The sequence below is a fragment of the Cupressus sempervirens genome, chromosome 3, assembly GCF_028749045.1.
Source record: "Cupressus sempervirens isolate cs-2001-9-10 chromosome 3, ASM2874904v1, whole genome shotgun sequence".
In the NCBI taxonomy this organism is placed as follows: domain Eukaryota; kingdom Viridiplantae; phylum Streptophyta; class Pinopsida; order Cupressales; family Cupressaceae; genus Cupressus; species Cupressus sempervirens.
The window spans coordinates 724,568,131-724,583,093 of record NC_143120.1 but is presented as its reverse complement, the minus strand read 5'-3'; positions in this window follow the sequence as shown (position 1 = coordinate 724,583,093).

The following is a 14,963-nucleotide window of genomic DNA, read 5'->3' as shown; positions in this document are numbered from 1 at the left end:
AATCACTGCAACTTTGGCCTGGAACCAGATTTGTTGATGTTCAGAGTCGCCAAGTACTTTGAAGGATCAGCCTCTTGAAGGCTTGAAAACTGAAGCCAGCACTACCTCTTCAGCATTAGTCTCTGAAACTCTTTCTTCTCTCGACACCAATAGACTTTAAATCTTCAATAGGATTGTCCCACCGGGCGTGCCAAAAACTATTGTCACTTAGGTTTGCACCCTTGTCCAAGGCCTATGCGCGAGGACAACCTAGTGAAACATGGAAAGAACCTCCAAGCTGTGGGACTTGAACTGCGAGGTTGAGTCTCCGGAGAAGGCTGGCTTCCTCTTACTATCAGGGCACACCTAACTACTCTCGAAAGAAAAGGGGAAGAAGGAGATACAGAAAACATCTCTACCCTACCTAAACTACGGAGGTGATGCACCAAAATAGAGTATTCAGACCCATTTCTGCCCATAAATGCACTACAAAACCAAGATAACATTCAAAGACATACACACTCAGACTTATGTCAATCAATAACCACATATAGATCAGAGAACCAGCTGAATAACACAAGGAAAAGAGTTTCACTTATAAATTATCCAGTAGGCCAAGAATAGATACAGTATGCCAGTCACAAATCTCAACAGTACACCAATGAGAGGCAAGATGAACGCACATGCACATCGATGGCTGAAGGAGATGATACAGAATGTTATACAGTTTAGAGACACAGGGAATTTTACACTGCAAACTTGCGAGCAGTAGCAGAGAATAACAGAGAAGGGTCCCTCTAGAAAGATTACAAAATTGCCTTTATAGTTCAGGCATAACTGAGGAAAATGATTCCGCATTAACTGCTCAACTACTACTATTGAACCCCCAAAAATATATGATCAAAGATCACACTCGAGCATGGTTCTGAAGTACAAAATCAGATATTCGACTGAAGGGACACCTTGAGTAGACAGAAGCAGCACCAATGAATAATCCTGACATAGTAGATGGATCGACTGAGACGGTGGAGTGTTTCCTTTATGTTTCGCATTCATCTCTGATAGGTCGGGATTGATCATGAAGATCAGATCGCTCGACAAAATCGATTATCTTCATTTTTTGGTTCATGAATCAGCCTAGCCTTACAGCCAACTGGGCCAGGCGGACCAATCACCTTTCTTTATTTCGCCACCTAGGGGTCCTCCCGCGGTCGACCACCCTTCATTAGACTCACTGCGCCACCTTTGAATTGTTGTCACTAACTGTAACGGTTATACTATCTGCTAGCCGACCGTTAATCTTGACCGGGCCACCAAACACATGTCAACAAGGTGTTGTGTCGCCAACATAAACCTCGCACATCTTCGCCATAGCGCGATGGCGCCTGCCATCGATCGGCCTAGATCCGACGATCGTGAAGACTCGTCATACTCCACGCTGTCCTTACCCTGGGCCCATCATATTTGGCGCCACCTCTGCAACTGCTATCATATCCAATCAACATCTGGCAACATTTTGGCGACTGCACCCTGTCGAGACCTGACCCCATCGACAAGTGGCGAAAGGGCGCCATATCGCTATGCTAAAGATCATGCAGCTTCACCATGGCGACATGGCACCTGCTGTTGATCTTCTCTAATCTAATGGTCACGAAGACCCACCTTCCTGCGACCTTCCTCCCCCGTAATTTGCTGGGCCCATGGTACATGTGGCACTTCCCTGTTGGTCTGTCGATCGTTTAATCCCTACTGCGCTGGTGGCATGAAATACGATCCCACCAGGACACGTGGCGCCCGGGCGCTACGTCGTCGATGTTATCTCCCGAGCGGTTTCTGATGGCGGGATAACGCCAGCCGTAGATCTCTGCAGATCTGACGATCGTGAAGACTCGTCTCTTGATTGTGCTAGTTGAATTGAAGATCTGGCGTACGTGGCTCCCTCTGATTTGCCGCCGTGACATTGAACTCAGCCAACTAGGCAGATGAAGTACTTGACGTGACCCAACCGCTTGCCTGAAACCTCGCCGTTTATCTTCTCCGGCCTGCCAAACCTTGCCGCCGAACACGCTGACTCACCGTCGTCGACACACCTTTCCGACGGGCGCTATGTCACCATGGGAATTTCCCGACCAACGCGTGATAGCGACATAGCGCCTACGGTGCCGCAGAACATTTTTGACCCGTCCTCTGTTGTAGCCCGCCGCTGGACCCACCGGACACGTGTTTTCCCGGCGCTATGTCGCGAATGTAAACTTCATGCGGCTTTCGATGGCGAGATAGCGCCAGCCATAGATCTGACTTAGATCTAACGGTAGAGAACTTTGCGGGCCGTTTGAACTTTTACAAGGTTTGAACTTTGGCATTAATATAATATTTCCGCGGGCATTTGAATATGGGTATTTCAAAGGCGGGAAGGGCAATACGAATTACAAATTCTGGCAGGAAATTTAAGATATAACAGGAACCCTAAGAGATAAATATTTAATAATTAATTTAATTATTAAATGTCACTAATGCATGAAAGGTAAATCTTAAGAAGGAAGTAAAGCTAATTTAATCAATACAATTAAATGAATACTTTACTCTAACCCCTTAAGATGAGCAACAATGCAAGAAAGAAAGCAAAGGAACTACAATATTGAAAGAAAACTTGGGTCCCAACAACATGGCCTAATGAGGTACCCAATCACAATCAAACCTCTATAAAATAGAGAAATGGAGAAAATCACATGGGAAAAACTCTACTCCAAAAAGAGATAGAAATAATGTTAAAAGAAAAAAAGGAAGACAAGCCTCACTGAGACCACCTAGGGATAATTTCCTTCACCCCAAGCATAGAACACAGTGGAATATAGTGTAGGGATGCAAAAGGTTTAGCAAAATGTCAACAACCTACTCTGTAGTGGGAATGTACTCCAAAATGAAATAATCATTTTGAATCAACTGCCTAATGAAGTGCATATGGATCTTAATGTGCTTAGTCCTTTGATGCCTAACTGGGTTGTGGGAAATGTGAATAGAACTCTAATTGTCATACTAGAGAATAGTGGGGCTATCAAGAGGAAAACCAAACTCTATCATCAATTGTCAGAGCCATAAAACCTCTTGACTAGCTAGTACAGGGGCTCGATACTCTTCCTATGTAGATGATAATGTTCAAGTTGTCTCCTTCTTGCAAGACCATGTGATAAGACCAAAACCAATACAAAAAACAAAGCCAAAAGTAGATTTCTGATCATTGATATCATCAGCCCAATCGAAGTCTATGAAACCAACAATGTGAGGATCCCTTGATGTGTCATGAATGCCATAAAAATTGGTGCCTTGAATCTACCTAAAGATAAGTTTAGAAGCTTGCTAGTGACTTTTATGTGGAACATGGGAGAATATAGAGACAAGGGCAATCAAGAAAGATCAAGGCGAGATTTTGTCATGTACAAGAAACTACCCACTAGTTGTTTGTATAATGTGGGATCTATTGTAGGAGTAGTGAAAGTAGTAGATAAAATAACACCTGACTAAAAAGGTGTGGGTGTAGGCTTGCAATCAAGCATGTTGAATCTTTGAAGTATATCAAGAGCATACTTCTACTAATGTATAGAAATCACAACAAAGACTAAATAACCCGTTGGCCCAAAAAATAGTGTAGAAGATGAAGATTTATCATCTCAAATTGCTCCATCAACGTTTGTTGAACACTCTAATTCATAGAGGATGAGCTACCTATAATAATGTGATCATCAACATATAGCTCAAGGATCAAAATATTAGCCCCATGGCATTGAATTTACATAGTATGGTCAAAATGATAGTGTGTGAAGTGGGAGGCAAGAAAAAAAGAGTCAATCTTCTCATACCAAGCCTTAGGGGCTTGTTCGAGACAATATAATGACCTCCTAAGTCCACAAACCATAAGACGGGTCTTGCATAAAACCTTGAGTCTTCTCCATATAGATCTCCTCATGGAGATCTCCATGCATGAAGTCACTCTTCACATCCATCTAATATAATGTTCATCCTTGAGAAGCTACAAGAGAGAGTACAAGGAAAATATAATTCATCTTGGTGACAGGAGAAAAAGTCTCGAAGTAATCAATACCCTCCACCTTAGAAAACCCCTTTGCAATAAGAAATGTCTTGTACCTATAAATTGAACCATCTGCAAAAAAAACTTGGTAGGGTACACCCACTTTCTCAATTTTAAATTGACTATATGCATTCTCAATTTGTCATTGATCGTATGCATTTATCTTCATACATGAAGAATACAAATTTCTCTTTAGACATTTAATATATGTGTAGGTCTGAAAGCAATCAAGTATTAAAATATTACATGATTGAAAGAAATTGAGTTTATCTTCATGCATGTCATTATCACAAACCATGTTTATTGTAAAAATATTTATGTAAAAAAAAAAATTACATGATCAAACCAAAACATTTAGCAATATTATTCATCTCAAATTTTATGGCATTAATAGATCACACTTAAACTAGTAGCTTTATTAAATTTGAGGCCTTAAAAATCTCACTAAGCATAGCCCATCTATAAACCCTACTTTCTCTTACATACTTTATGTTTGCATTTTGCAAGTGTAAGGCTCAGATTAGTGGTATTAAATAGTAGGAATTTAATTGAGTTTGAAAATTCCAATAAATCTTGTGAAAGTACAGTGGTACTATTGAAACATGCTTATCAAAAAGAGCGTTGATTGTATCATCCCCATTATGAACTATATGGTTCATAAATGTTTTCAATATTATTCTTACCTCTTTGCATTTCTTCGGCATTAACCAAGGTATAGTTTTTGCCACATGCATTGCCACTATATAATTTGTATGACCTAATGACTTCCTCTAAAGTATTCCCTCGAAGGTTACACTTGAAAACATAATTTTGTGCAATTAGTATTAGGTCGGGACTAGAATGCAACAAGTCTTTTTACTGTGATAGAAAGATAGATTCAAGTTGTGATGGATAAATGCATTTCATTTAACATGGAATGAGCTCTGCCCCAATGATTTGAACAATACAAACTTGGACATGAACACAATGAATGTTTTGAAAAAAAATGCATGGAAGAATCCTTAGATAGAATTAATAATAATAAGATAGGTTGTTCCCCTTCCAAAATAGGGATAAGAATACGATAGTTTATAGGCTTCAAATCAATTGATCAACACAAATGGCATGTATTGTAAGTCAAAACTAGTGATACATTGTATTATAGGAAGGAATTGATGAATAGACAAAAATGTTTTCCCCATGACATAACAAAATATGTTTAAACTAGTAGATGAATATAAGATAAATGCATAAAGTCAATGTCAACTAAAGAATGGATACAATAAATGCAACCTTGGAAAAGGAGTAGAATCAAACTGACAAACAATTAAATAAATATAGTCAAAATGATAAACAATTCAATGAATATGTAATAGCAATTGTGAGCGGATGACCAAAACTCTCATTGCATACAAAGAAATGAATGTAGCAGGAAGTACTTGTGGGAGAAGAAGTTTTTAGAATGGCAAAGAAATAATAGTTGGTTTTAGGGTTTTCATTGGGTAGTAATAAAGTTATGGGCAATTAAGTGGTAGTCAGTGAGCTACAGAAGTGTTAAGGTGATTAAGTATGAGGTAAGGAGAGGTTAAGTCAAGTCCTCCATGGGTTATGAATAGATGAGGTTCTCATTAACACAAGGGAAAATGCGATTTAATTAAAATGACCCCTTCACTAATTTTGTGTCCTACTGAGAGGGCACACATTACAAATAGTCTATAATATAAAGACATGTAATTCTAGTGACTAGTACATTTATTCATTGAATACATTACAAGACCAAAATCATACTATATTGAATAAGTTTTATAATATATGCATTGATTGCAATATATTGACTTAGTTTTGTAATGTATTTAGTGTATACATTATACAACTAAGTCAAACATGTGAAATATGACACTGTGAAACTTCTATGCCTCTAAGTAAATTACATATAGTAAATATTATTATTAGTAATTAAAAAGAAATTGTCCAATGAATACAATAACAACCACAAATAGAAACCAAATTCCAAATGTAACAAGTGCACTATGCTAAGTTTAGTTTTGTAATGTATTCACAAAACTAAATCAGACATGTGAAATATGAGACTATGAATCTTCCATGCTTCTAAGTATTGCATAAACCCTCAGACTTTTGATCACAATAAGGAACACATTGTGATTGATATCCAAAGAATTTATAGTGGGGAAATGAAGAATCATTGTAGGAATCATGGCCTATTTGTGAAATAGTGTGGATTCAAAAAAATTATAGAGATCATAGAAGATTGGTGGAATCGAGAACATGTGGTCATGTATGTATTTCTATCCTTTCTGAAAAAAATTGTTAATTGATGTAGATATCTAAAATTGGCCAATTGCTTTAACATAATGACTTTACTAACATCTATAGATAATTTTATTAAATGATCTTTTATTATTTAATTAAATTGTGTCATTCTACTATGTTTTGAGATCAAATTCATTGTTTATCTATAACTTCTTAATTAATTGATTTTAATTAATTACTTTAGTTACTCAATGTCGAATCAATTATTCATCTATAATATAATTACATAATCAAACATTATTTAATTGTACCCTATCTGACTATAATTAATTAAATAAATGAGATTGTTTAATAAATATTCTATTTTTCTAGTTATTATATTTATGTAATTATTAATCAAATCTCTACTTATAAATAAATAATATTTATTTTAATAAAATTGGTTGTTCCTCTCATAAATAATTAAGCAATTATGACTTGTCAATGGATTTAGGGGGGGTAATCCTTTCAAATCTACGAAGGACATACCAGAGTGGAGGCTGCCAGAAGAAGGGCGGATTAAGATCAATTTTGACATTGCCTCAAAAGGGAATGCAAGCGCCTCTAGTGTCAGTGCAGTGGCATGGGATGCTACAAGAAGCATCTTAGAAATTATAGCTAGGAGGATATTAGATGACACAAATAACTAGGTAGAGCTCTTAGCAACAGTAGAAGCAATTCTCTTAGGTTTGAAATTGGGAGCTAATAGGATTCATTTGGAAGGAGATTCACAATTGATAGTGAATGGCATTCTGAAATGTGAAATGGATACATGATACTTGAATGATTTTATCATACAAATTAGAGGCATGCTGGAAGAGTTGGATGATTTCAAAATCTCTCATGTTTTAAGGGACACAAATGAGGTGGTAGACACCTTGTCAAGGTTGGGGGCTAGCAAGGAGAACTTTGTACTTTTTGAAGGTTTTTGAGATTTGGAACTAAGTGAGTTGATGCCCTCATCACATCGAATCCAAGAAAGTAACCAACCTATATAGGAGCGGAGACAGATATGATAGCATCCACCCAGGAATCTGTACTCACAACATGTGTTAAAATAGGAGCAATTTTGTACATGATGACAATAATAATGAGACTTGAAGCTCTCGAGGCTTCATTTAGCTTCAAATAGGTGCCCTCAAGAGTTATTTTCACATCACAGAATAGAGTTTGCAGGTGTCTAGATTGTAGCAATAGTGAGATTGAGGTAAATTTGGCTTTGTCCACCTATGGTCAGATTCCATCATTTAATGGTTTGATATCAGCTACTCAGATGCAACATGTTTTTAAGTTTGATGGGGAGTGATTTTTGTTGCTTTATTTATTTATTAAACTTTCCTTATACATGTGTAAAGTCTTATCTTATTATTTAAACTTTATTTGCTTACTCCTCTTGCTTTCCACGTATATGGGGTCTTCAAAAAAAAATTCTTTCCACATAATAATCAATGGTCTTACATAGATGTCCCTAATCTCCCCTTACATGGGGTATAGTATACACCTTTAAATAATGGATTGAATGTCTTGGATTCACCCTTTCACTTAATTTAATTTAATCTTCAGTTCGTTGGTGGGTATTTGCCCTTCTTAATTCTCTACTAGGAGTCTGTTTTAATATATTTCACCTGCTCCAAGTCACTTGTTTTCTTCACCTTATTGTACTTGTTGTAGGCAATACTATTGCATTCACTTGTGTGAGCTAGTCAATTAATTTGAGCCAATAAAAAATCTTTATTTTTTTCATTTTCAAAATGATCATAGTTGTTATCAAGTTTTAACATTTTTTTTTCAATTTTTCCTAATTAAAATATTATTTATTTGAAATGTGAATGGTTTACACCAATTTGTCTGATAAGGACATTTTTATCGAAATTTTCATATTACTCTATTTTCACCTAAACTTTAGCATTTTAAACTATTTTTGTTTTCAGTGGTTCTTTTCATATGATAGAAATATTTAAGAATAAAATTTTACATATTATTTAATTGACTAACTAATTTCCCTAAAAAAACCTTATTTTTAGTAACTAGATTTTACCAAATGCCTAACCTACTTAAACTCTAAAATTCAGTACATTATTATTTTGAAAATGTAAGTACAATTTATTTATTGATTTTACAAAATCTCACCATTTATATTTAAAATTATATAAAATATTATAAATAAATTACAATATTCTATATTTGAAAGGATTTAAACATATTAGATTCCTTGGTAAAATCAAATACTCCAACTACTAATACCATACATATGCATTATTAAAATATTTTAAAGAATTTTGATCAAATTTTATATTTATATATGAAGGTGATATTAATTTATTTTTAAAAAATTAAATAATAATAAAATCTCATTAAAATAAAAAATATTAAAACTGTAATTAAATGAACGTCTAATTATAATTAATTTATAAATTAAAGGAAAACTTGCAAAAAGAATATTAAAAAAATTGTTTTATGGATATGAAGAAACACACCTATCTTTTTTTTGTTAGTAATAGGTGTGTTTTATTTATTGAGAATTAGGAAAACAACTTGGCTCAGACTAAGGGCCATAGGAAAAAAGGGTACTACCATCCCAAAGCTAGGAAACGAGGGAAACAATAGAAGATTGTGAAACCCTAAAGAACCACAATACACTTATCTTGTAGAGCTATTGCCCTTGGTATGAGATTTGAGAACCATATTGAAGGGATCTTTCTTGGTTTTCCATTATTTTTTTCCTTTTAACAGTCAACCATCCATCATCCACTTTTGATTTTGTACATTGCCAATCAAGAGATATATCATTAGGATAATCTATATTATCTTCAGTCACTTGATTCACAAGACCAGAATCATCAACTCTTGAGAGACCACCATTTGGAGTATCCTCCATGTCCCTATCCAAAGACAAAAAAAATTCTTCTCTTCTTTTTTCCTTTAGGGGTTGTAACACCACTGCTACTTAACCATCCCACCCCATTCAAAACCAAATCAGTAGTGTCATTGATTGCATTAGGTTGATCATTTTGAGGAGGAGGGGATACTGGTAGCCCTTCCTCAGAAATAATCTCATAGAAACACTTTTTCTTCTCATCCTTATCCTTTCCTACCACCAATAAGCACTTTTAATTTTAAAGATTCTTCTCCACCGCATAGTCTTGTTGACCAACATTCTTCCACCATGATACCTCCTTCTAGACTCTATCTTTACCATATTTTGTTTCTATATGGCCAATCTGGAAGCATCATTTACATCTAAAGGGGATGCCTTCATAGTCTAAGGGTTGCACCCAACAACCTTTTGAAGATTTTATCAGGATGTCTAATGGAATCCCTTCCAAAATATCTATTTCCACCACTATACAAGAAAAGGTGGAGTGAAGAAGATTAGATAAGTATTCATCCACCATTATGAATTTACCTAACAATTTTCCAATGGAAGAAAGACAAGAATCAAACTATATATGTAAAGGAAGATTTGAGAGCCTTACCCATGATGGAATCTTATCAAAAACTTTTAAGGTTGGACTAAAATCTGGGTGTATGGTTTCAACATCAAGATAAATTTATCATCCCAACTCATATCTTATCACATAGCACCATCTTCCCGTCCTGTGGATTTTTAAATGCCACAATGAAAAACCCTTTGTCCATCAAGTAGAATTTGAACACATCCTGTAACGATTGGTTTCCATTTCACAAGGATCCAAGCATGCAACTTGTGTAAACTTGGCCAAAGACCCTAAAACTGGACAATGAACCCTAGCTCAGGAAAAAAACCTCCACATTATGAACCACCTCAACTTTAGTATCCCCATCTAAAACCATCGAGAAGGACTTTGAGGCACGGAAAAAAATTCACTTGCAACCCTATCATCCATTGCATGTTTGGGGGAAATTTCCCTACTCACCCTTGCTGCTCTCACTAGTTGTACATCCCTACCCAAACAACTCCCCAATCTATCATCTCTACTATTCTGGCATGTTTCCCTTTTAGGGCCTGACCCTTTCCCAAATGGCACCACTACCTTGCACAAAACTTATGTTTTGACCTACATAGGTTGAATAAGAAGCTCTTATCGTGAACCTAAAACCCTATTGTTTCATTGGTATTTGTAAAAAACCCTCATCTTCAAATAATAACCTCACCTTGGTTGCTTTCACAACACCACCATTTTTGCATGCGAGATTCAAGTTTGAATGCTAGAAATACATGCCTGTGGATTGAATGTGAGGTATGAAACCCTAGCTATAGTGCCAAAAGGTTTCAAACAACTCCTAAGCACCATATAGTGGGAAAATTTTAATTCAAAACAGTTTAGGGTGACTGACCAGAAGGATGAAGTGAGAATCAAACTGAGGTTAATGCGTAATACCGGGATCATAAGACTAACATTATGCCTCACAACACACCTTCACATCAACTCAGCTACTTCTGCACCCTTAAAACACATCCATCTTTATTATTATCTATTATCTAATTTCCATTTTTATGATGGATAAATTTTAATTGAACTTTTAATTAATTATCACATTTACTTGTTATTATTTTTAATATTTATATATTAAAAATTAACTAAATAAAATATGTAATATTATAAAAATGATATTATCTTATGCTTTGGTATATTAGGTTATTCTTATCTTTTATTTTGAATTATTTCACATTTTATTTTCTATTTATTTATTTTATTCTTTGACTATTTTTAATTTCTTATAAAGTAGAATACACATCATATAGTAATAAGTATCATATATTTGCACTATAAAATTACAATGGCAAGTACTAGCCACTACATGGCACTTGCTTCTATGTGGTGACATGATTTGTACTACTTGTGCCTAACTTAAGGATCCTGACCCATCTACTCATCAATGCATTTAGGTCACTTCATGGCATATAAACTAGGATGGTGCGCAAAAAAAGTGGACACCATGAAAAAAAGTCAAAACTACACATAATGTGATTGTGTTATGTGTAGTTCTCATCAAATTTCAAAATGGGCTTTGTCTCATTAGCGAGCCAAGAAAATAACATTAAAAAAATTCATCTTAGCCATCCACAACACTAGCCACTTCTCTATTTGAAAATCTTATTTCTAAGTACATGTGCACTGAAGACCTTATAACACTGCTTGAGCTACTAGTAGATGGTGAGTGGTCATCATCATCATCTAAGATAGGCTCACATGTATATCTTACTTATTTCATTTGCCACTTTCCCCTTCACATCTCTTCAGGTCCTTGTTTATAACTTCTATCATGGGTCCAAGAAGCTCTTCCCACTCTTTCCTTCTAAGCAGGTGAGCTTTGTCTTTTAATCCTGAGTAGTTTGTTAATAGTTTCATTCTTAATACAATTCATAACCAAATTCTCCATAGCCAATTTTCTTCTTTATCACTACAAAATTTTCTCCTTGACTAAACATTTTGCAATCAATTGATATACAATCACAATTTTCTCTTAGCCAATCCTTTAGGCTCGTGATTGATCCTATAGATCCATAAAAGGGTTGAAATGTAGATTTGGTGGAAGAATAGTATTAGATCCATCAAGTATTCTCTAAGGGGTCATACGACCCCTTAAGGAACAGTTGATGGTTGTAATGTGTCCCAAGTGTTCATATAGGGTCATAAGGGGTCCGGTAATGTCCCTTACAAGAAGTTCTAGGACCCCTTATGGCCCCTTTTGACACATTATATCCATCAAGTGTGCCCTAAGGGATATTATGACCCCTTAGGGCACACTTGATGGATCTAATACCGTTCTTCCATGAGATCTAGATTTCAGCCCTTTTGTGAATCTATAGGCTCAATCACATGCTTGAGGGGTTGGCCAAGAGAAAAGTGTGACTATATAAATTAATTACAAAATTTTCAATTGATGAGAAAATATTGCATCAATCAAGAAGAAAATTGGCAATGGAGAATTTGGTTATGGATTATGTTAAGAATGAAATCATTAAAAAATAACTCAAGATTAAGAGGCAAAGCCCACCTAGTTAATGTGAAAGAGTGGGAAGAGCTTGTTGGACCCATGACAATTTAGTTAAAAAAGGACCTGAAGATCTAGGAAGGGGAAAGCAAAAAATGAAAGAAGTAAGATATGCACGTGAGCCTATGTTAATTGATATTGACAAATACTCACCATCTACTAGTATCTCAAGTAGTGATAAAAGATCTTCCATGCACATGTGCTCAAATGATTTAGTCGACCAGTATCTACTCTCTTCAAGGTACATATGGTTCATCTTCTTGATTGTGGCATATTCGAGAACTAGCGATCTCCATTTAAACTCAAGTCTCTAGAATAACTTATATTTTTAAATGGAGGAGATAAGCCCATTAGATATGAAATAACTTTATATCGAGAGAGAGAGAGAGAGAGAGAGAGAGAGAGAGAGAGAGAGAGAGAGAGAGAGAGAGAGAGAGAGAGAGAGAGAGAGAGAGAGAGAGAGAGAGAGAGAGAGAGAGAGAGAGATTGGGACACCTCCATAATTATATCCATACATTCACCTTGAGTTTTTATCAACATGTCTCATTGTCTCAAGATCTTGACTAAATTAGCTATCAATGTCAACAATTGGTTTTCCTTTCACATGGGCAAGAGCTCCAATAATTTGTCTAGCCATTTGAGAAGAATATTGCTATAGGTTTCCTTGTTTGTCATGTTAATGCACCCATAGCTCAATTTGAGACCCTTCTTCGTCCTATTAAACATACACAAAAAAACCCATCACTAAAATTTTCCACATGATAAAAATCAAAGAGAAAGTTGACTAAAATGAATTGGCATACCATAGAGCTTTCACAGGCAGTCTGCATCATTTCTTCACAAGAACATTTATCTTCTAGTTCAACCACAAGAATCTCTCTCATATATCCTAACCTTACATTGTATTATTGCATTACAATTAGGTCTACCCTATAAGAGTTTCCATTTGGATGAACAACAAACTAAATAATTCCAAGATCCATAGTTTGAATTCCAAAAGATAAACTTTCCTTGATAGAATTGGCATTTGAATATTTGTATAAAAACTCATTATGCATCATCACTCCACTGCACTCCTTTTGTGGTGGGCTTTGGACAGTCTTGGTCATATACATATTTTCCTTACAGTATTTTTTGATCACTCTCGCAATATTCTAAACTAGAAGAAGGGATTGAAAAATGTGATGGTTCTAATATGTCTCATGCATGGTTGATTCAAAGAGTGAAACTTAGGAGTTAGACATTTTTAGAGTGTCCTAGCTAATCCAATCATTTATTTGATGAAATCAATCCATTTTTGGGTATTTACTTCTTTAACTAAATCTAATTAGGCTTCTAAACAATTGACTTTGCTTTTACATATGTATAATGTGATTGTGTTATTGATAGTATAGTTTTACTAAGAATAACACAATCATGTTATGTCTAGTATGACAATTTACTCTTGCTAAGCATAACACCATCATGTTTTGTTAACCAAAAATCATGATGGCATTTAGGCTTGGTAATAGGCATGTTAAACTACCCAAAGGCTTGAATTGATGTTTCCCTCCATTTTTTTTGCTTTAGACATTTTTCCATCTTCTAAGATCAATTCTTCTATTTGACTTCATCAAGTTTACAAATAACAAAGTGGGTATCTCTAAAATTATCACCATAATCTCACATGTTTTCTTACCTTTAAAACCATATAATTTTTTAAATTTTTGGACAAGATTAGAATTGTGAAGTTAATTTTTCTATATCAATGTCTTGAAAATCCTCTCAGACATTTGTTTATCATTTTTTTAATAACTTTTGATCTACTTAACCAAATGAAAAATAAATTAAATATTATTACTCTACACTTGATTTTATACACTTTAAAAAAGGTATTGGTTTTAGATTATTTTAATGCAAGTTATGCCCAATAGACGAAGAGGTACCAAAATTTTAGGATGGGGTCACTTCAAAAAATCATAGTGAAAGATTGATCGTTAGAACTTTATGAAAAATACACAACTTCTAGATGTTGCTCTTACCTATCATCCTACAAAATTACTTCTTCAAAATAATAAATACTAGCACTTGCACCTAAAGGAGGTGCAAGGGTTAGTCGATAGGAAATTACATATAAGTTAATATAAGGGTGGTTGTAGAAAATGTGGGGTTCAATGTCACAAGGTTGCGTATGTTAGAAAGAACAATGACAATCATCACAAAAAATACCAAGCAATGAAAAAATACTTCTTTAGTCTAGGAAAGCATCAACATTTGATAATGTTTGGCATTTGATTCTAGTTTGTATGGTTAGGTGGATGATGCAAGCTATAATATTGCATTAAAATTATAATCCACTAGCAAGGCACTTGCTACATAGTTCATAATATTTTTGCAGAAGAGTGGTAGAGTTAATATATAAAAAATTATGTCCATGGTTGGAGGGCCATCATCCCAAATGGAGAAGCAATTCAAATATGGACATTATGTTATACTTGGATTAGGCCATCCTATATGGAATCAACAAGATTTGAGGCCTAAGCTCCCTACAACCAAGAAGGATGAAAGTGCAAATGTGTTGGTCGTAGGAGCTGACATTGGAGAATAAGTTGTGCTTAAAACCTTGTCAAGGAAGGAAACAATGGTGTAC